At 39.4% G+C, this 23718-nt stretch overlaps 2 long non-coding RNA genes across 2 annotated transcripts; one reads left to right on the forward strand and one right to left on the reverse strand.

Moving 5' to 3' along the window:
- Positions 1-2225: 2225 nt before the first annotated feature.
- Positions 2226-22491, reverse strand: LOC138752642 (uncharacterized). Its single transcript, XR_011350801.1, has 5 exons — positions 22316-22491; positions 20713-20887; positions 11340-11448; positions 4664-4756; positions 2226-2333 (listed from the first exon to the last, which is right to left on the reverse strand). It is a non-coding gene; the product is annotated as an uncharacterized lncRNA (long non-coding RNA).
- LOC138752641 (uncharacterized) lies at positions 12321-17054 on the forward strand. Its single transcript, XR_011350800.1, has 3 exons — positions 12321-12600; positions 14003-14069; positions 16928-17054. It is a non-coding gene; the product is annotated as an uncharacterized lncRNA (long non-coding RNA).
- Positions 22492-23718: the final 1227 nt, after the last annotated feature.

Consider the following 23718-nt stretch of genomic DNA (forward strand, 5'->3'; position numbering starts at 1 on the left):
ACTGATGTTCTGATGGATGGATGAGACAAGCTGTGTATCTGTTCAAAAAGGCGTCGCCTCCATGATGCCAAAATCAATGGTCTAAGGTAGCCCAAAGACATGTCACAAAGAAGGCTTAGGTCGCCCTGTTGTGGTCCCACCCGTTCTATGTCCAGGTTAGTAATAGCTGTACTGTATGCCTGAATATCGGTGTCTATGGCCTGTTCACTGGCCAATTCAGGAATATCGATTCCACCCTTACTATGATATACAGTTGGTCTGGACAGCATATCTGAGACAAGATTGTCTTTTCCTGAAACATGGCGCACGTCCGTCATGTATTCTGAACCGTATGATAAGTGACGCTGCTGTCTTGTCGAACATGGATCTGCTATTTTGCTGAAGACAAAAATGAGTGTGTGTTGGGGAGCAGATCGGATCCAGTGGTCATGGTACCGTTAGTTTCAAAATAATTATGGAAAAGGATAGGTCAAGTCCAAAGATTAAGGTTTTTGAGTGGGGGAAAGCCAGATTTGAAGAAATGAGAAGGAATGGTTTGGGCTGATTTGTTTTATGGGAAGAAGGTAGAGGAGAATTGGAGGTCATTTAAAGGTGAGATTTTGAGGGTGCAAAATCTTTATGTTCCTGTTAGGATAAAAGGCAGAGCCAAAAGTTTGAGAGAGCTGTGGTTTTCAAGAGAGATGAGAAACTTGGTTCGAATTAAAAGGGAAGTTTTCATTAAATATAAGAAACAAGGTATAAATCAGATGCTTGGAAATTACATGGATTGTAAAAAACGAAAAGAAGGTACAAGGTGGCGATAGTGAACAGAGTGAAAGTAAATCTGAAGGGTTTTTACAAATATGTAAATAGCAAAAGGAGAGTGAAGGATAAAATTGGTCCCTTAGAGAATCAGAGCTGAAAACTGTGTGCAGAGCCAATTGAGATGGGGGAGATATTGAACGAGTTCTTTTCTTCGGTATTCGCTAGGGAAAATGATGTGGAATAGAGAGGCAAAAGGGGTGATTATAGAAAATGTAGGGATTAGGAAAGAGGAGGTGTTGGAACTTTGGGGCATATAAAGGTGGATGTCTCCGGGTCCTGATGGGATTTTCCATAGGACTTTGAGGGAAGTCAGGGAGGAAATAGCGGAGGCTCTGACAGTGATTTGTCATAAGTCACTAGAGAGGCGGGGGGGGGGGGGGTCATGGTGCTGCAGGATTGGTGTATTGCAAATGCAGTTCCTCTGTTTAAAAATGGCTCTAGGCATTGGCCCTGAAATTATAGGCCAGCAAGTTTGATGTCAGTGGAAGGTAAAATAATGGAAAATATTCTTAGAGATAATATGTATAAGTATCTAGAGAGGCAGAGACTGATCAGGGACACCCAACATGGGCTTGTGCGGGGAAGGTCATGTTTGACAAATCTTGTTGCATTTTTTGAGGAGGTGACGAGGAAAATAGATGAGGGTAGAGCAGTAGATCTAGTCTATATGGATTTCAGTAAGGCTTTCAATAAGGTTCCACATGGAAGGTTGGTAAGGAAGGTTGAAGCACCAGGTATTAATGTTGAGATAGTCAGATGGGTTCAATGGTGGCTAGAAGGTAGATTCCAGAGAGTCATGATGGATAACTGTCTGTCAGGATGGAGGGTGGTGTTGAGCAGTGTGCCTCAGGGATTGGTGTTGGGTCCCTTGATATTTGTCATTTACATTAATGATTTGGATGATGGAGTGGTAAATTGAGTTAGTAAATATGTTGACAATACAAAAATAGGGAGAATTATAGATAGTGAAGATGGCTTTCAGAGACTGCAGAAGGATAGGCTGAAAGATGGCAGATGGAGTTGAATACAAATAAGTGTGAAGCGGTTCATTTTGGGAAGAATAATCAAAACACGACATATGCAGTGAAGGGGGAGGGCATTGAGGAATGCAGAGGAACAGAGAGATCTTGTAATAATGGTTCATTGTTCTTTGAAAGTGGAATCACATGTGGATGGCTTTTGGTATGCTGGCCTTATAAATCAAAGCATAGAATATTGGAGTTGGGAGGTGATGTTGAGACTATTCAAGGCATTGGTGAGGCTAATGGCACAATTTCACTTTTATCACAATTAACTTTTTAACCAGATATTTCTCCATAATCTGTTAATTTTTTAAATATAATGAACATAATGAATTTTCAGGATCTGTTACATAAATTAAAACATCATCAGCAAACATACTAATCTTAATTTCCTTCTTCTTAACTTTGATTCCTTTAATACGAACATCTTGTCTTATTGATTGTGCCAATGGTTTAATCGCCAAAACAAATAATGCTGGAGACAAAGGGCAAGCTTGTCTAGCAGGCCTAGTTAACAAAAAAGAAGTAATTTGTCCATTAGTAACTACTCTAGCCAAAGGATTTTTATATACAGTCTTAATCCAATTAATACATTTTGTTCCAAACTGAATTTTTTCTAAAACTTTAAATAATTCCATTCTAATCTATCAAAAGCCTTTTCAGCATCTAATGATAAAATTAAGGCTAAATATGACATATTCTGAGATACATGAATTAAACAGATGAATTTAGCAATATTATCAGCAGAATACCTCTTTTTAATGAATATGAATTGATTTAAATACTCATTCAATCTATTCAGTAAAACTTTAGCTACAATCTTACAATCCACATTTAATAAAAATATAGGTCAATATGACTCAGGTTTTAATAGATCTTTGTTCTTCTTGGGTATTACTGTTAGAATAGCATTGGAAAAAGATTCCGGTAATGAATGAGTTTGAGCTGCTTGCTTTAATAAAGGCATTAACAAATCTTTAAACATTTTAATGAATTCACACATAAATCCATCTTCACCCAGAGATTTATCATTTTGCACAGCATTTAAAGCCTTAATAACTTCTTTCAACATAAAGGGGAAATCTAAATCTATTCAGGCTTGGCAATTTCCCTACATTGTTTTTTGATTGATTCGTATATAACTTAGTATAAAATTCTTTAAAAGAAACATTTATGTCTTGTGGTTTATAAGTGTGATAAAATATATAGAAATATTTTTGGGAGATAAATTAGGAAAAGTAGAGTAGGTTATATACACACACTTTAAAAACAGATTTTATTTGAAAATACTGGAGAATTCATATTATGAGCAACTTTGCAGAAACTGTGGAAAAGAATTGACTATTGTCTTTAAAGCAACAGTAAGATACATCCTGCCTCCTAATACCTCTTTGAAGTGCTTTTGACAAAAGTGCTCAAAGGTCACTAATGGGTTCTTGTTTATATAAAAACAACAGATGAACCAGAAGACAGACTTCTATTGTTTGCTGGAAAAGGTTATGGGGCCAGTCAAACAAGCTGGCAACCTTTCACTGTGTGAATCAGAGTCTCGGAGTGAAAGAGAGAGAGAGAGAGAGAGAGAGAGAGAGAGGGGGGGTGTCAGTCAGTGAGAGAGAGAGGGACAGATAGAAGCTTGCTGGAACTGAGTGTCAAGCAGAGGCTATTGGAACTGAAACAGAAGCTCCAGAGTGGTGGATGGCTAAAAGTACTGGCTGTCTAGTATTTCCCTTGGAATAAGAGAAACAGAAAGGAACTCTGTGGTAACCTAAAAGAAAGATGTTATCTTGAGAACCCTAATGGGGAAAGTTTAAGCAGCAAGACACTGAGGTGACCAATGGTGGTACCTCAGATGTGGAAACCCTGGAACAACACATCTCTCTCTACAGAACCTTCCTGAGAGGTAACCATTTATCTTTCGAGCACCAAAGCCTGCTGAACTTTATACATGTTAAATTCTGTGCACAGTATAAGAATTGCCTGCAACCAGTGAACTTGGAAGAATGAGAAGTGATATTGGACTGTGAATCAAAGAACTTTTCTAAATTTATACTCACATTACATACAAGTGCACTTAGAATTAGAATAGGGTTAAGTTGGGTTAAGTTAAGTAAGTTAAAAATAGAGATAAGTTAAGGTTTGATTCTGTTTTCAAGTTTAAAGATAATTAAAAGCAAATTTTGTTTAAGTAACCATTTGTCGTGGTGATATCTATTGCTGCTGGGTTTTGGCGTCCTTTGGGCTCTTAACAAGTAATTTTAGAATTCTTCTTAACAGCATTAATAACCCTTGACATTTGTTCCATTTTCAATTACCAAGCCAAAACCCTATGTGCTCTCTCTCTCTCCCCCAGTTCAATAATGGTGAATGATCTGATACGATTCTTGGTTTATATTATGCATATACAACTCATCCTTGCAATTGAGCTGAAATTAAAAAGACATCTATTCTGCAATAAGAATAAATCAAGATGAATAAAATGAATAATCTCTTTCCATTGAGTTCAAATTTCTCCAAATATCCACTAAATTCAAATCTTTCATTAAAGTCAGAATTATTTAAAAATTTTTTGTTTCTATTAAATATTTTTGAGATTTATCAAACATTGGGTCTAAACAACAATTAAAATCTCCACCAATTATTACATCTTCATTTGCTTCTGTAGGATTAAGGAAAGTATCTTGAATAAATTTCTTATCATCTATATTAGATGCATAAATATTCATAAAAGATCAAGATTCTGAATAAATTTGGCAATTTACCAAAGCAAATCTTTGCACAGAGTCAGTAGCCACTGATTCTAATTTAAATAGCAACTTTTGATTAATTAAAATAGTTACCACTCTTGCTTTAGAATTAAAAGAAGAAGCCATAACTTGACCAACTCATTCTCTCTTCAACTTTTGATGTTCTTTCTCTGATAAACGAGACTCCTGCAACAACAAAAAAAATCAACTCTTAACTTGTTAATATAAGCTAAAACACACATTCCTTTTAATTGGGTTATTGAGCCCATTCCTTTTAAATGCTACATAACTCAATCTACGTGTCCCAATAATATAATTTCAAAAATATTTGACTCCCATTTCCACTCTGGCATGTCTCAGCTCCACAGCCAATCTCCAAATAACAAAAAAAAATTAAAAAAACAAAAAAATACTGATAGAATCAGCACTAAACTCTTTTGTAACGGGAAATGGCTCTCGCCACTAGTGGCACATGTCCTCGGAAGGAGAAGGAAGTAAAAAGACAGAATATCATAAAGAATATCAATCAATCAAGTGTGATAAGCTTCTTGAAGATCTCTATTAACTTGATTTCAACTTCATTTTCAGTCAGCTTCTGGCTTGAAGATTCTTCCCTCAATTTATCTTGGTTCTTTTACATTTGCTGAGATGTATAATGCTGACTTCCATTTTGCTTATTATTAGGTAATGAATTGGCAAATTCCAAAGCTTCTGATTCATTAGCAAAAAATTGTGCTTGGTGTTCTCCATAAAATAAATGCTGGGTATTGAAAAGCAATTTTATATCCTTTCTTCCATAAAACTGATTTTTCTGGATTAAATTATTTTCCTCTCTCAACAATAGCATTTACTCAGGTCTGCATAAAAGAATATTCTATTATTCCAAATCATTAACGGACCTTGCCGTTCCCTGGTTTTTTGAACTGCCCATCTCAATATCATCTCTCTATCTTGGTAATGTAAACACTTAATCAAAATAGAGCATGGCAGTTGTCCTGGATACTATTTATTTTTAACAGCCGATGTGCTCTATCAAGTTCCAATCTATTTGGAAAGATTTCAGACCCCAGAATTTCAGGCAACCAGTTTAGATAAAAACTTTACTGGATTAGTGCCCTCAAAATCTTCAGGAAGTCCAACAATTTTGACATTATTTCTTCAACTCTGATTTACCAACATATCCACTTTTTGCAATATTTTTTTTCTGAACCGCCCATGCCGTGAACGAAAAGATAGAAAATTCTTTAATTGTATCCTTACATTCTTCTTCTTCCATATGACACCCTTGAAAATCTTCTTCAAATTTTTGAACCTTAATTTTAATTTTGTCAACAGTTTTTATACATTTTGCTATTTCAGTCTTCATTGCAGTCATTTCTTTCTTAATATCTCCCAATTGTATTATAAATTCTGTTTTTCTTCTGCAATTTTTTCACTCATTAAATTCATTTGCTCAGAAATTTTATGAAAAATTTTGGGGTCCAGAGGTTCTAGAGTAACTTTACCTGGAATATATTGACTTCTTCCTTCATCTTCTGATTCCTCTCCTTGTAACTTCTTTAACTCTGATCTCTTCTTCTTCTTCTGTAGATGTTGTCAATAACTGTGTGCGAGCCCTTTGCTTGGTTCTCATCTGGTCAGCAACGCTGGTCAACATGGGGCTCACAGGCTCAGTACAGACTATTTCCGTTGTGCACGTTCGCAGCTGTTCCTGAGTCACATCTACAGCTTTCCTCTGTGCTCCAGCACCACCTTCCTCAGTTCCCTGAGGAGGTGGCACTGGAGATTGAATTCTTACCTGAGGAGGTTGCATCGAACAAGGCTAGAGAGGAATCAAGACTGGAGGTTGATCTTTCAAGGTAGGCCCAGTTTCTTCAGTTACTGTTGGTTCTGTTGTAGCTATTTTCTTTACAGGTTGAGCTTTACATTTTCTTGTAGCCATTGCTAGAGATCTTAGAAGAACTTTAAAGTTATTCACTTACAAAAAAAAAAATAAAGTCAGGTTTTAATTAATTCTGCCAGGAGAGGTGTTTCCCAATGTCTTCCACCTATGCCATCATGCCACATTCCCTGAATGAGAATTATTGTTTTGAATTATTTTTAATTATGTGTTTTATTATATGGGTTTAAACTAATGGTAGTCTATTACTAAATTTTGCAACTGTTGAAAATAGTCACAGATATTCAATGACAATGACAAATTGGTCAGTGTAGGGATGGAGCTTTTACAGCCATTTTTCTGACCCTTCCCTGCACTCACCACACACACACACACACACACACACACACACACACACACACACACACACACACACACACACACACACACACACACACACACACACACACACACACACACGTCAATGTAGCACTTAACAATACCAAGGAATAGGCAGCTTGCCATTTCAGGGCTTGAGAAGATTTAGCCAAATTTTATGTCCACTGTGACTTTAGTGGCCATTGGCAACACATCAGACTTGGAAGTTGGCACCTCTTCCTTAAGGAACCAAGTAGTTAACAGCCACCAGCCACGTCGAACTGGTCTTGTGGACATACAACTCTTCAGAAAGGTCAGGAAAGTTAAGCTTCTGGGAATAGCCCATCTCAGCAACCATTTCTTTTACAAAGAAGTGAATTCATTGCAAAAGAAAAGCAATGATTATATCAATCCAAGGAAGAGGACGAACAGCACCAACTTTCAGAATCTTTTGAGAGTAAAGCGGAAAATTGCTCACAGGAGGTTAATTAAATATGATGAAACCAAAATTAAATACCTATGCTTCATATGCAGTGCAGGAAGAAGAAATCACACATCTCGCAATATGCAATGTTACCCTGCCACAGCTGGAGAGGTGGAGAGGTTCCACAACCTAAATTTCAATGCAACAGAACAACTCAAGGCTGCAAACAGATGTTTGTGATTTTGGTCAAGTTGTAGGGCAGTTGTCATAGACATGAAGTCTGCTGGAGCTAGTAGCAAAATATTTCATTCACCCCAGACTCCAGCAACCACAAGGAAAATACTATTGTACCAATCTGGGATTTCTACAACACAGAGTGCATTGGCTGTGTTCATGAGTGCAGTGTCCAGCGCTCACTTGAAATAAAAAAGGTTGGATTGTTTAATAGACATCTACAATGCAGACACCAGTTGGAGTTAATGAAGGGGAATGTTGGCTGTTCCTTCTGCCAACAGAGCATTACTCTTTGATTTCCTGATGAGGGGGAGCACTTTGGAGACATTCTGTGAGGAAATCATTGATATTTTCTGTAAGAGAGACAGAAGGCCATTTCTAAATTCTTTGAAGTTCTGGTATAACTGCAGACTAGTTTTATTCAAGCCCCTCAGGGAGAGGGTGGGGGGTGGGGGGGGGAGAGAGAGAGAGAGAGAAAGATAAACTCTGACAGCGCTGCGCTTTGTGCTTGTTCAAATTTGTTTTCCATTTTATTCCCCATCTCACCTGGCTTTTATACAACCCAATGGTACAAACATTGAATCCCCATTTTCAAGTAATTAGTTTCCCCTCTGTTCCTACCTCTCTCCTTCTGATCTACCCAGTTCCTCCTACAAAGCTCCTTGCTTTTTAACACAACCACAACTCACTCCCTTAGAACCCAGTTTCTTTCCCCCTGCCCCACCTCATTCCATCAGTCTATCAGCAACGCACTGGGTCCCCAATCCCCTGCCCTCATCATTCCAATCAGCCCACCATTCCTACCTTATCTGGTTCCATCATCAATTTCTTTTCCATCATATTCCATAATATGAAGCTAAACATAATCTGCTGGAGGAACTCAGCAGGTCAAGCAGGATCAGTGAGAGCAAAGAATGGTCAACATGTGGGCAAGATTGGACTTCCCGATGGCCACAATTTTGAATTGTGGCCCAAACCCTTGACCATTCTTTTTCTCCCACTGATGCTACTCAACCTGCTGAGTTACTCCAGCAGGTTATATTTAGCTTCAGATTGCACCATCTGCAGTCTCCTGTGTGTCTCTATTTCTCACCTCCCAGCCTTCATTACTATCTCATACCTTCCTTCCCCCAACAGTAATGTGAGTGTGTGTGTGTGTGTGTGTGTGTGTGTGTGTGTGTGTGTGTGTGTGTGTGTGTGTGTGTGTGTGTGTTGGAGAGGGAGATAAAGAGACATTCACACACCTGAGACACAGCTTCAAAAAGAGATGAAAAAGGAGTAGAGATTTGAAGGGATCCCTGCTGGGGAATTGATGATGTATAATGACATGCTTGAAAGTTAACAGAGTGTAAGCAGGCAACAGCAGAGCTTCATTTGCATCTGTTCAATGGGTAGCATTGTCTGTGTTTATGGTGAGAGTGGTGAACAGGTTAGACAGTGATGAGTGTTGTAGATCAAGAGAACCCAATATGCAAATGAATGACAAATGTGAAAAGCCCCTGACTGCTTTCAAACTGCTGCCTCACTTTTAATAAGTGTCTTTCTCTTCAGTGATCCAAGCCTCCAAACTTGTAGTCAGGTGATCAATACCTCAACATACAGATTACTCACTCAGGTGATTCAAATAAGATGCTATCATCAGAACCATGCGGATGGCAGTTTTGCAGAATTCTGTTTGCCACCCACTTGCTCCAGACATAAGCAGTCTGGTGGACGTCATGCATCTATTCATGACACCAGCAGCTGAGCTTCCAGGAAGCTCAAATGGGAAGAAGTCACAAATGACCAAAGTCACATAGTGGAAGAAAATTCTGCAAAAAAGGATTCTGACAAGATGACATAGTGAGACAACTAAAGCTCTACAGTTCATTTGATCTCATCAGGTCAAAATGTCAACCTGTAATCTTTCCTTCATCTGTATTTTTCTGCACCATTGAAATACTGCATTTTTTTTATCTTGCACTAACTGTAACAATTAATATTTATCTCTATCTTTAATGTTTATTATCTCTTCCTGTGCTGAGTTAATTGGATGTACATTATTGGAGTTGTTTTTATAACAAAAGTGTCTGGCAGCAGCAAGATTTGAATATGAACACTGTGCAAGTGTTACACAATTATTTATTTATTGAATTAATTTATTTTACATTTAAATTTAGAAAAGCTCATGATGCCCAATCACACAAAATTATCCTACACCCCCCCCCATACATTTAGACGTTTAAATTTACATTTAAATTTAGACAAGTTCATGATGCCCAATCACACCAAATTATCCTGCACCCCCATACGTTTAGACTTTTAAATTTACATTTAAATTTAGACAAGCTCATGATGCCCAATCACACCCAATTATCCTACACCCCCCCCCCATACGTTTAGATATTTAAATTGACATTTAAATTTAGACAAGGTCATGATGCCCAATCACACCCAATTATCCTGCACCCCCATACGTTTAGACTTTTAAATTTACATTTAAATTTAGACCATCTCATGATGCCCAATCACACCCAATTATCCTACACCACTCCCCCCCCCCCCCGCCATACGTTTATTTTTGAAGGGTAGAAGGAAATCCACGCAGACACATGGAGTACATACAAACTCCTTACAGACGGCGCCAGATTCAAACCCAGGTCCCTGGTGCTGTAATAGCTTGTATACCTGCTACATTAACCATGCCCAATGATAAATTGAGTAGCATCACCTTGTCCCAAACTGCATTTTCTGGTAATTGATCACCCTGTCAGTTAAGACATGTTACTGATTCCTTGCTAAATTTGTGCTTCACTGGTCCGGATCCTCACAAGTAAACATTTAAATGGAGATAAATGTTAAGATTGGTGGGTCTCAAGCCTGTGCAAGGGAACATACTGGGTGGCTGAAGGATAGAGGGAGGAATGGAAATTGCCATAGCAGAATCTTATTCAAAGTTCAGATTTATTGTCAGAGTACATTCATGACATCACATACATCGAGGGTGGCCATTCCAAAGGAGGACATGGTCATACCATTTATTACCATATAGATATATGGTAATAAATAATAACCTATGACCATGCCCTCCTTTGGAGTGGCCACCCTATATACAACCTGGAGATTCTTTATTCATGAGAGCCACGCCAAATTTCTACTTATCGGTAGTGCAAAAAACTATACTCGGGAAAAGATACGTATAAAAAAAAGAAAGAAAATGTAACAAAGCAAGGAATGTAAACAGACTGTGCAATACAGAAAATAAATATTCACTAATAAATAATGTGCAAAGTAAGTGTCCTTAAATGAGTCTGTTGTTTAGGAGTCTGATGGTGGAGGGGATGCACATTGACCACCGCCAGTGGGCTGATATCGCCTCAAACCGTGCATCTTGGCGCCTCACAGTTTGGCGGGCAGCAACCTCCTTTGAAGAAGACCGCAGAGCCCACCTCACTGACAAAAGGCAAAGGAGGAAAAACCCAACACCCAACCCCAATCAACCAATTTTCCCCTGCAGCCGCTGCAACCGTGTCTGCCTGTCCCGCATCGGACTTGTCAGCCACAAACGAGCCTGCAGCTGACGTGGACTTTTACCCCCTCCATAAATCTTCGTCCGCGAAGCCAAGCCAAAGAAAAGGTGGAGGGGATGCAACTGTTCCTGAACCTCCTTCATGATGGATACTGTGGACTGGGAGTTTTCCTGAATTTAAATGGTGTTCTAAGATTGTAATTTTTTTTTTTCATTTTTCTTGCTTGCATTTTCATTGTCTATATTGTTATTAGCTGGTAAAATTCCAGATATCTTATAAATATTGTCTCATGTAATGTAAAAGCAAAACACACTCTGGCATAAAATATATGATTATAATACTTACTAGGACACTTTCAAATGGTTTCTATGGAACAGTTCGTGTTCTCATTAATCAAACACTGTTGACCACTTACAAGGTCAGAACTGCTCCTCACTTCTCTGAATGGAATAAGCTGAAATACAAAAGTAAAATATGAAAGTCTGCAGACACTGTAGTTGAAGTAAAAACACAAAGCTGGAGAAACTCAGCAGGTTAAACATTATCCTTTATATAGCAAAGATAAAAATGCATAACCGACATTTTGGGCATGAGACCTTCTTCAAAAATGCAAAAATGTCAGCAGGTGTCTGAACAAAAGGGAAAGGGAGAAGGCATAAGCAGGAGGTAATAGATGATGAAGGGAGGGAGGGCAGTGCAGTAAGCAAGGGGAGGAGGGATGGGTAGGTGAATAGTGAGGGAAAGGGGTGGAGAGCTGATGGGGGAAGGGAAAGAAAGGGGAAAGGAGAGCAGGTTAGCAGAAGCTGGAAAAGTCGATGTTAATGCTATCTGGCTGGAGTGTGCCCAGACGGAAAATCAGGTGTTGATCCTCCAGTTTACAGTTGGTCTTGGTGGGAGAGTACATGAGGCCATGGACGGGCATGTGAGTATAGGGATGTGACCATGAATGGTCAGCCACTGGGAAGTCCCTGCCACTGGTGCAGACAGAGCAAAGGTGCTCGATGATCTCCCAGTCTCTCCAATGTAGAGAAGGCCACAAAGGGAGCATCAGATGCAGTAAATCAATCCTGCAGATACACATGAAGTGTTGCATCACTTGAAAGGCCTGTCTGGGGCCCCAGACTGTGGTAGGGAGTAACTATATGTCATTTTACATTCACAGTATCTGAATGAGAACTTTTATTCCCATACTAGAATTACAAGCTTCATTCATTATTCTAAATATTCTCCTCTGAAATACTGATTATGCAGTTGGGTTAGAGTATTCTTCCATTGGAAGCAGTGCAGAGAAGGCTAATGAGTTGATTCTGGATAGGAAGTAATTGATATACGAAGAAAAGTTGAGAAGGTTGGGCTCTATTCTTGTGTTTAGAAGAAATGAAAGTTATCTTCCTGAGGAAAGGCAGAGGAGAATAGCAACGACTGTTTCACAAAATGGGGTGGGGGGATATATGTTCTGAGAAGATGAAATAACAGTTTCAGAATGTTGGGAATGAATTTCTTCTCTCATTAGATCATAAAGCTTTGGAATTATCTATACAGGAGATCCATGGAGATAGAGGCATTAAATATATTTAAGGTGGAGTCTGCCAATATTTGCACTTGGGTAAGCTAAACAAGGGCAAGACTTTCTAGCTAAATGGTTGGCCTGAGGGAATGGAGCAGGGCAGAGATGCATGAAGGTACAGGTGCATAGTTCTATGAAAATGGTGGACACGGCTGGACAGGGAAGTGAAGAAGGCACTTGACATGCCTGGCTTCTTCAGTCAGGGCATTGGGTGCAGGAGCAGGAACATCATGTAACAAATGAGCAAGATGTTGGTGAGGCTGTACTTGGAGTATTGTCACCCAGCCACAAGAAGGTTATCATTAAGCTGGAAAGGATGCAGAAAATATTCACAAGAATGTTGCTGGTTGGCTTGAATTATATGAAGTGGTTGGATAGTTTTAGAATTTTCTTGGAGTGTAGGAGGCTAAGGGAGACATAAGGAGACATAAAATCATGAAGGACATCAATAAAAGTAATAGTCAAAGGCTTTTTATAAGGGTAGAGGAATCTAAAACGAGCGGGCAGAGATTTAAGGTAAGAGGAGGGAGATATAAGAGAAGCACCTTCTTCAAACAGAGGGATTGGGTATATTGAAAAGCAGCAGGAGGAAATAGTAGAAACCAGTTCAATTGTAATGTTTGAAAGACATACAGACAGGTATATGGCATATGAGCTGATCCCAGGCAAGTCAGATGTGATTGAGAAGAAGGGCTTTTTCCCCTTTCTGAAGAACTTTGCCTCTGTGACTCTGTTGAACATCAAGGGACTTAAGGGGTTTGAGGAGAAAGTGGTGTTAAGACTAAGATTGGATCAACCATAATTTTAGGAGCTGAGTGGCCAAATCGCACTCACTTATGTCCCTATGTACCATGGCCAAAGTGGTGTGCCACTTATATTATGGACTGACTTGCATGCATAGTGTGCAAAACAACGTTTTGCTCTGTATTCTGGTACATTTGAAAATAAACTATTTAATTCAATTTTTTTTTTAAATCCCATTCGCTCCAAATCAAATGTGTAGCCATGGGCACTCGCCATGTAATTGATTTTGGTTTCTTCCAATTGGCTATTATTTGATTACAGTGATATTGTGGTCAAGTGGCAGGCCTGGACATTCAATAGCCAAGACAAATAATTCTAGAGACTGGGTTCAAAGGATGGTGCCCAGAAATTTTAAATGCAGTGGATTAAGTCAATTCTCCAAAATTCAATTGAGTAATTGGTGATTGTTGTAAAAGAGCATATATTTCACTGGGGAAGGAAACCAATTGTCATCAACTGCAGTTCCCATACAGTATAGTCCCAGTACAGGGGACTCTAGTCTGCTACCTGAAGAGACCCAGCAAATTACCACAAAGTGTTCAATAAGCTGATTCACTGACAAAGAGCAATAGATCATCCATAAATTAATTTTTTAAAAATTCACTGTCTTAACTATGGAATATATTAATATTTGCAGACTTTATCTGGAATTTTCACTAAAGCGACAATGAATTACAAGAATCCAAAAGGATGTGAAAATAAGAGTATGTTTATTCCATTCGTAAAGATTCAATTTGAGATCTTCTAGCCTGAGATCATGAAGTCATGAAAACAATAAACTGAACATGTATTTCAATGAGGAATAATCAACAAAGTGCAAAAGTCCAGGTGTTGAGACAATATTAAGGATTATAATTGTATTATTTAAGTGTGATTTGAAAATGGAACTGGCAGGTGAAAGTGCAAAATTAGCTAGCCTCAAGATTTTTTTTTCTCAACAATTTGCAGATGAATAGAGCATATTTTCTACCAAACTGGTTAAAAGCAACAAGGATTACGTGAGCAGTTTCTCCTCTGTTCCCCTGATTGAGATCAGGAAGCTTAATACAACACAGGAATTAAAGATTGTAATCACTTGATCAAGTGTAGTTCACGAATGGTCCAGGGAATCTCAACCACTTGCTCGTCAGGGGTGGCTCAGTTTGCATTTTACTGGCAAATACTCAACCTGATCTTGTAATATTGTGGTACTTTAACCCTAGAACTTTTTTTTTTCAGAAAATTAGGTTTTAGTAATGTGGCCAAACCCCAATTTATTTTACATGACATGAAGAGCTATTTGGACATTTTTTTTAATCCTCTGATTCAGTGTCCTCATTTATTGCTGGCTATGGGCTGTGAAAGATTCTGTTCACCACAGATGGTAAAGAAGCCTTTTGGCTAGAATCAACAAAATTATGTTCAAGATAATTCATCTGTTTTATTACGTTGATCAGCAATTTCCTCGATCTTTCCTGAATTGCCTTTGGGTATCAAAAAAGTATTCATTGATTTTTGCCAAAATTTTTGTCAGCACAGTTTTCTTTTCCTCTTCCCTCAGGATATTTTTATGTCTTTATTTATACTCTTGAAAGCTTTTTCTTGTTGAGGAGCTCCGGTGTGTAATGCAGCAAGCATGGATTTTGCTTTTTTTTACTGTGTAGTTAATTTAATGAATGTAAACGTGCTGGAAATGGTTTGCAGCTTGTGTCCACTGCCATGCTAGTCTATAAACATCCAGTCCAGACTTCTATTGGAGATGCCGGAAATTAAACTCAAGCTGGGGTGGCATGGTTAGCACAATGCTATGACAGGGCCAGCAAATGGCGCTGTCTGTAAGGATAAATATGTTTTCCCTATGTCTGCATGGGTTTCCTCCAGGTGCCGGTTTCTTTCTACTGTTCAAAACATACTGGGGGGGTGTAGGTCATTCGGGTGTAATTGGTCTCGTGGACCAAAAGAGCTGTTACCATGCTGTCTGTATAAGCTCTCAAATAGTTAAAAATATGTCACTGTGTCAACTGTACTCTGTCATGCATTAAGAAAGTTCACATTGGTGATGAGCTGTGTTTGTATGACTTGCAGAGATCAAAAAGTTGAGAAAAATTGTAGATTCAACTCAATGAAAACAATGTAACCTTTGAAATTAATGAGTACACTGGCACAGCTAAGAGAGTTGCTATGGTCCAAAGGTTTAATCCTCACCTCTGTTACTGTCTGTGTGGAGTTTGCATGTTCTTCCTGTAACCACAAAGGGTTTCACCCAGGTGCTCCAGTTTCCCCACATAAACAAAAGTCATGCGGGTTGATGGAGAAAATTAGAGTGAACCAGTCTATACCTGGCATTGATAATAGCCAATAAATGACCAGAGTTGTCCATCAATTGTTATATCTAGATCTGACTCCCATCTCACTCTGGATTTATGCAAATCTCACTTTGGACTCCCTCTCATCAATAAAAAGTACATTCTCGAAATAAATTTATATACACTTCCTTCATGGAGTAGTTTCTCCATTTCAGTGAGTCCCGGTAAAGTCAAATTAGCCCTAAGGAAGGCTCTGAACTGGAGGAAACAAAAGGAGGTCTTATTGGGCAAGTTATGTTTCTTCTTCAACTGTTCAAAAGACATGAAAAGCCCTTTTTCATAGCAATCATCCTGACGTTGGATTCCGTTATGGTACCAGGCTTCCAGAATCTTGTTGTTCAAAGTAATGGGTATAAGTTCATTTTGTCTTAAAGGTGATTTTGGTGATAGTCCTCTTTTCAGTCCAGAATTTCCACAGGTCTCACACCATATTCTAATCATGTGTTTTAAAATGGGTTGTCTGTCCTGTTGGCTATCATTCTGAAATTCTATTTATAAATAAAATCATTGTACACGTTCTCTTTTCGGGAGTGCAATCCAATTTGTACCCATGAGGAGGGATCATCACCTTCAAGAAATGAAGATATAAATCTCATTTGGGCCGCCAAATAATAATTTTTGAAACTAGGCAACCAGATTCCTCCTAATCTATAGTCCAATGTTAATTTTTCCATGGATACTCTGAGTATTTTAAATTCCATATAAACAGCCCAGCATGCTTATTAAGGGTTTTAAAAAAGGATTGGGGTTGCGGAATAGGCAAGGACTGGAAAAAATACTGCAGTTTCAGCTTTATTTATTCACCTTCACACATTTGATTCTGCCAATTAGAGTGATGGGAAAGTTCACCCACCTACTCAAATCTTCTTCAATTTTACTAAGTAACGGGAGGTCATTAAGTTTACACAAATTCTGAAGCTCATTATCTATCATTATTCCAAGATATTTAATATACCCGAGAATCATTTGAATGGACTTGTTTGCTGTACTTAGTGTAATCAAAATTTGTTAGTGGGATAGTTTCACTTTTTTCCCAGTTTATCTTGTATCCTGAAACTTCATCATAAGCTTTTAATATAGTCTGTAATTTAGTAAGGGAATTAACTAGATTTGTTAAGTAGAAGAGTACATAATCTGCAATAAGATTAATTTTGTGATGTGTCTGATGCACTTTAAAACCTCTTACATCTGAGTTTTGTTTGATTGCCTCTGCTAAGGGCTCAATAGCCAAGACAAAAGTCCTGGAGATACAGGGCAACCCTGTCAACTCGACCCGCTCAAAGGAAACGTTGCGGAGATCTGTCCATTAGTTGCAGCCCTGGCTTTGCGTATGTAATAAAGAATTTTGACCCAGTTAATAAACAGTTTCCCAAACCCAAGCTTTGTCAAGACTCTAAACAATATGGCCATTCCAGTCTGTTAAAGGCTTTCTCAGCATCCAGGGCCACAGTGTCACTCGGTTCACCCTTAGACTTTGCATAATGGATAATATTAAAGAGTCTACATAGGTTGTTTGCTGATCATCATTTAAAATAAAGCCACTCTGGTCTGGATATATTAATTTCAGCAGGTATTGGCCAAGACTGTAGACCAGGGCCTTAGAAATAAATTTATATCTTGAGTTAAGTAATGAAATGGGCCAAAATGAAGAGGATTTTAATGAGTCTCTGTTTTTTTTTTAAAATGAATCACAGGAATTATGACATTAGAATTTTTTTTAAAAGAAATGTGAAGTTAGAGGGATGAAACCAAGAATCAAATTTTAATGGGGTATATGATATCATTCAAAATGGCACCTTAAACCAGCAACTCTTTGTGTGCAGCTCTAATGGGAGTAATCAAATATTCTTGTTCAGAACTTCTAAAAATCAAACAAAAAAATGAGAAACATAAAATCAAGCTTACCCAACAGCATGGAGGTCCTAAGATAGCTTGAAATCAGCAGAACCAGCAGAATCGGTAAAATTGACAATCTCCGTAAGGCTGAAGGATCATTGTGGGAGACTTCAATCAGGCCAAGATGAAGAAGTCTCGATCATCACGTCACAAGAATGCATACCGAGCTATACCACGACTGCAAGTCTGACCACCTGGCTGTACATCTACTCCCAGTATACAAGCAGAGGCTGAAGACCACAGCACCAGTGGTGAAGATGGCGAAGGTGTGGTCGAGGGAGGCAGAGGAGCGGCTGCAAGACTGCTTTGAATCAGTGGCCTGGAATATATTCAAGAACTCATCCATAGACTGGAATGAATATGCAACAGGTGTCACCAACTTCATCAAGACCTACGTGGATGAGTGTGTGTCCATGCGCAAGTAATGGTGTTCCTCAACCAGAAGCCCTGGATGAATCAGAGAGGGTGAGAACATGGGCATTTAAAGCCAGGGATTGAGATCTTTACAAGAAGCCCAGGTACGACATGCGGAAGGCCATCTCCAAAGCAAAGTGGCAACTCTGGAGGAAACTAGAGGCAGAGACAGATACACGCCAGCTATGGCAGGGAGTGTAGGCCATCACAGCCTACAAAGTGAAGGCAAACACTATAGATGGCTGTGATGCTTCATTACCCGATGAGCTGAACAATTTCTATGCCCATATTGAGAAGAACCAAGCTGTGCCTACTAGAATCCCTGAACAGGCTGAGGACCCTGAGATATCTATCTCTGAGGGCGATGCCAGAACATCATTCAAGAGAGTGAACCCTCACAAGGTGTCCTGCCTTGACAGCATACTGAAAATCTGCACAAACCAACTGGATGGAGTGTTCACAGACATTTTCAACCTCTCAGTGTGGCAGTAAAAGGTTCCCACCAGCTTCAAAAGGGCATCAATCATCCTGGTACCCAAGAATAGTAGTGTGGGCTGCCTCAGTGACAACACTCAGTAACACGAACTTCTAATATGATGAAATGCTTCAAGAGGTTGGACTGCAATTTGCTTATTGTCACAATTGCTCCTCAACACTATCACTGGGTCTCCACTCAGCTCTGGACCACCTTGAAAACAGCAATTCATACATACAACTGCTCTGCATAGACTACAGCTTGGCCTTCAAGACCATTACTCCCTCAGTGCTGGTCAAGAAGCTACAAACTCTGGGCTTCTGTACCCGACTCTGCAACTGGATCTTTGACTTTTTTATCAGAAGACCACAGTCAGTACAAATTGGAAACAACATCTCCTCCTCACTGATCACCAACACAGGCACACCCCAAGGATGCATGCTCAACTTGTTATACACCCATGACTGTTTAGCCAGGCATAATTCCAATGCTATCTACAAGTTCGTCAATGACACCGTAGTTGTTGGCAGAATCACAAACGGCATTGCAGAAGTGTACAGGAGGGAGGTAGATCAGCTTGTTGAATGATGTAATGACAACAACCTTGCGCTCAATGTCAGCAAAACCAAGGAGATGATTGTGGACCAGGACGAAGTCAGGGCAACGCGAACTAGTCCTCATCGAGGACTCAGTAGTGGAGATGGTCAAGAAGTTTAAATTCCTGGGTGTCAACCTCTCCGAGGATCTGTCCTGGAGCCTCCACGTTGATGCAATCACAAAGGCTCGCCAGCATCTGTACTTTGTGAGGTGTTGTCATTGAAGACTCTCATAAACTTCTACAGGTGTACTACGGAGAGCATTCTTGCTGGTTGCATCACTGTCTGGTATGGAGGCACCAACTTTCAGGACAAGAATTAACTCCAGAGGGTTATTAATACAGCCTGCAACATCACAGGCACCAGACTTCACTCCATTGAGGTGGTGTCTGAAGAAAGCAGCCTCTATGCTCCAAGACACTCACCACCCAGGCCATGCCCTCTTCATTCGGCTACCACTGGGGAAAAGGTGCAGGAGCCTAAAGACGAGCACTCAGAGGCACAAGGCTCAGCTTCTTCCCTGTTGCCATCAAATTGCTGAATAATCAATGAACCAAAGACACTGCCTCACTTTTCATGCACAATTATTGTTATTATTATTTTATTTTTTAAGTAAATGTCGTAAGATGGTTATAATATGTATTTTGTGCTACAGTGCTATGGCAAAACACCGAACTTCACAACTTGTTCACACATGAAATCCTGATTCAGATTCTGTATTGCAGAAGAGAAAATTAAATAACAGCATTAAATGAATGACATTTTTTCAGGGCTGCCAAGAAATCTTGTGCCAGGGTGTCAGTGTTAAATGTGAATGAAGTATGTAAAGACATTTTTGAAAACAATTAATGAACCAAAGTGCAAATAATCTGTTTAGAGAAGATCAAGGAAGCAAGAGCATCTCAAGAGTGAGTTTCAATAACCAACAATGAAATTAGGTCAGAAATTCTGAATGATTTTGTGGAACTGCTTAATTGTTTAAAAGAGCGAGGAAAGTAATGAGACTAGAAATATGGGACATAGCCTCAACATTTGGGGGAATAGATTTAGGATGGAGAAGAGGAGGAACTATATTTTTTTCTGTAAAGTTGTGAATTTGGAGAATTATTTGCACAAGGAAGCAGTAGTGGCTGCTTTATTTAACATATTTAAGACACAGATAGATATATAGTAGGGTAATTAAGGGTAATGGGGAGAAAGCAGGAAAGTGGAGCTGATTCCACAGCCAGATCAGCCATGCTGTAATTGAATAGCAGACCAGGCTCAAAGGCCAAATAGTATCCCTGCTACTATTTCTTATTTTCTTATATTGCTTTTTGGAAGTAATTGCATCTGACTACAAATCAGTGAGAATTAAATAGGAATCCAGTGATATAAATAGTTTCTGTAAAAGAGATATGCCAATCGACCGATGATTATCTTTTTATCTCCAGACATTACCTCAAGTGGTAATGTCTGGAGATAAAAAGATAATGACAGGGTAATTAAGTTGAAAAATTTGATGAGTGAGAGGAGGATGTGAATTATTTTAAAATTTGTTTTGTTTCAGATAGCAATTAGAACATGCCATCATTGAGTACAAAGCAAAGTCAGGCAGTGTAGCATGCAGCACAACACTCACCAACAAGCTAAATATGTTCTCCACTTGATTTGAACAGGGAGAAAGTGAGGCAACCACATCCACCTCAACTACTTCGTGTTCCCCTGATCTTGCCGTCATAGCTGCTGAAGTCAGGTCAACCTTCTCATGGGAAAGGTACTGGTCAAGACAGAGTCCTGGGGCATGTCCTGAAAACCTGTGCCGAAAAAATCAGTGGATGCATTTACAGATATCTTTAATCTCTCCTAACAACTAGCCATAGTTCCCCGATGTTTCAAGAAGGCCAGCATCAGATGACTCCAGAAGAAAAGCACAATTACAGTCCTAAATGACTATCGGCTGGTCGGTCTCACATCCACTATCATGAAGCACTTTGAGAGATTAGTCATGGCTCACATCAACTCCAGCCTTGCAAATAGACTTAACCTATTTCAATTTCCGTACTGACCAAACAGATCCAAACCCAATGACATCTCCCTGGCCATCCACTCAGCCCCAGAACACTTGGGCATCAAGATCATGTGTCAGACAACTGTTTATTGACTACAGCTCACCTTCAACACCACGGTCCCAGTAAACTCGTAAGCTCCTATCAAAACATCAAGATCTTGGCTTCAGCAAACCCCCCCACTCTACAACTGGATCCTTGACTTCCTGTCCAAACAAAGGTCTTTCAGTGAAGCTGGATAGCATATCCAGCACAATCACATTCACCACCCTGCAAGGATGTGTACTTGATCCCTACTCTAGACCGTGGGAACCCAACTGACAATACCACAGTCATTAGCTAAATATCAAATAATGATAAGATGGAATGCAGGATGAAGATTGAAAATCTGGTGGACTGGTTCCAAGATAACAACCTCTCTCTCAACATTGGTAACTCAAAGAAGATGATCATAGACTTCAGGTGGGGGTGTTGGTGGTAGACCCCATTCCCCCGTCCACATCAGTGGCGCTGAAATTGAGACAGTTCTTGAGAGTAAAATTCACCTGACCTGGACCAACCATATAGAAGTGGCGGTCAAAAAAGAACAATGCCTCTACTTCCTGAAAAGGTTAAGGAAGGCTGGCATGTTCCCCTTGAACCTCAAAAAACTCTATAGATGCACCATTTCAAGCACCCCAGCTGGATGCATTGCAGTGTGGTATAGAAGCAGCTCCACCCAAAACTGGAAGAAGCTGTGGAAGGTGGTGAATGCAGCTCACACAAGCCTCCCTTCCTTCCATCAATTACATCTACATCTCCAGCTGTTGAGGGAATTGTCAATATCCTGGGAAAAAGTTAGTAAGCATTTACTTTATCCATGCCCCTCATGATTTTATAAACCTTTGTAAAATCATCCCTCAACTTCCTACAATGGGGAATAAAAACCTATCCCATCCAATCTCTTCCCATCACTCAAACCCTCTTGACCCAACAAGTGCTGATAGATCTCCTTTGCATCCCTTCCAGTCTATTGCTCTCCTTTAAATAACTGGGCAAGCAAAAATGCACACAGTACTCCAATTATGATCTCATTAATGCTTTCTACAGGTGAATCATGATTGTCCAACCTTTGTACTCAGTACTCCACCCAGTAACGTCAAGCAGACCATACGACTTCTTCACCACCTTATCTACCTGAGTTGTTGATTCCAATGAACCATGCATGTAGAGAATCCTTGGAGTTCACAACACTCTCCAGGCCACTATGACAGTCCTATCCTGGTTTGACTTATCAAAGTGCAACACTTCACTTGCTACTTGTTGGCCCACTGTATTAACTGGTGTAGATCCTGTTGTAAACTTAGGTAGCCTTCCTCACTGTCCACTACACCATTAATTATGACGTCATCTACAAATTTGCTCATCATTTTAGCTACATTGTCATTCAAATTGTTAATATTGATAACCAACAACAGTGGAAACAGCACCAAACCTTATGACATACCACTGTTCACAGGCCTCCAATCAGAAAACCATCTCTCCACTACTTCTTTCTGACTCCCTTCCACTAAGCCAATTTTGAATCCAATGGGCCAGCTCCATGGGTGACCTTGCCACGTGTGACCTTTTGAAAAGGCATGCTAAAATCCATAAATGAAACATCCACTATCTTGTTGGCATCTGTACTCCTTACCACCTCTTCAAAAAACTCTATCAGATTTGTGAGACACAATTTCCCATGCACAAAGCCATACTGCCTACCTCCAATCAGACTCTGCCTATCCAATTGTTGGTAGGTAGATCGTCCTTCAAAATTTCTTCCAGTAATTTTCCAACCACTGTCGTCAAGCTCACTGGTCTACAGTTCACTGGCTTGTCCCTGCTTCCCTTTTTAAATCTTTGGCTTGGCTTCGCGGACGAAGATTTATGGAGGGGGTAAAAAGTCCACGTCAACATTAGCCACCCTCCAGTCTTCACTCTCCACTGTCCAGCACTTCACCTGAGGCCAAAGATGATGCATATTTCTCAGAAGGAGCATCTGCAATGTATTTTCTAGCTTCCCACAAGGTGCGTCAGTTCTTCATTAGGCCTTGGAAATTTGTCCACCTTCACTCTAAGACAGCTAATGCCTCCACTCAGGGATGACTGAAAATCACCTAGGATGTAAAAAGTCGTTATTTACTCAAGTTTCTCTTGAAATCGTCATCGTAAATTAGGATTATCCCAACTCAAGTTGAAAACCGATTAATATTAATTTATAATAGCAGGTGCAATGTGACAAATAAACTTCAACCTGCTGAACTTGAACTTGAATTTAAAACTAGGAATACTATTAAACTCTTCTATCTCTTTATTTCCCTTTTTAAACTTTTCATTCCTTCCTCTATCTGAGCAGGTACGAATAAACTTCTAACATTCTGCAAGTGCGAAAGAAATAATTGGAAAGGTCAAAATTAAAGACTCTCATTTATCTTAGAAATGAGATAAGGATGTAGATGCATCTCAGGAATGACACGTGGAATAAATAGAACAATTAGCTCAGGAAGTGAATAACACATGAACACATTTCCAGATGAACCCATTTGCATTTCTCATAG

This window comes from Narcine bancroftii, chromosome 2, assembly GCF_036971445.1.
Source record: "Narcine bancroftii isolate sNarBan1 chromosome 2, sNarBan1.hap1, whole genome shotgun sequence".
NCBI classification, from domain to species: domain Eukaryota; kingdom Metazoa; phylum Chordata; class Chondrichthyes; order Torpediniformes; family Narcinidae; genus Narcine; species Narcine bancroftii.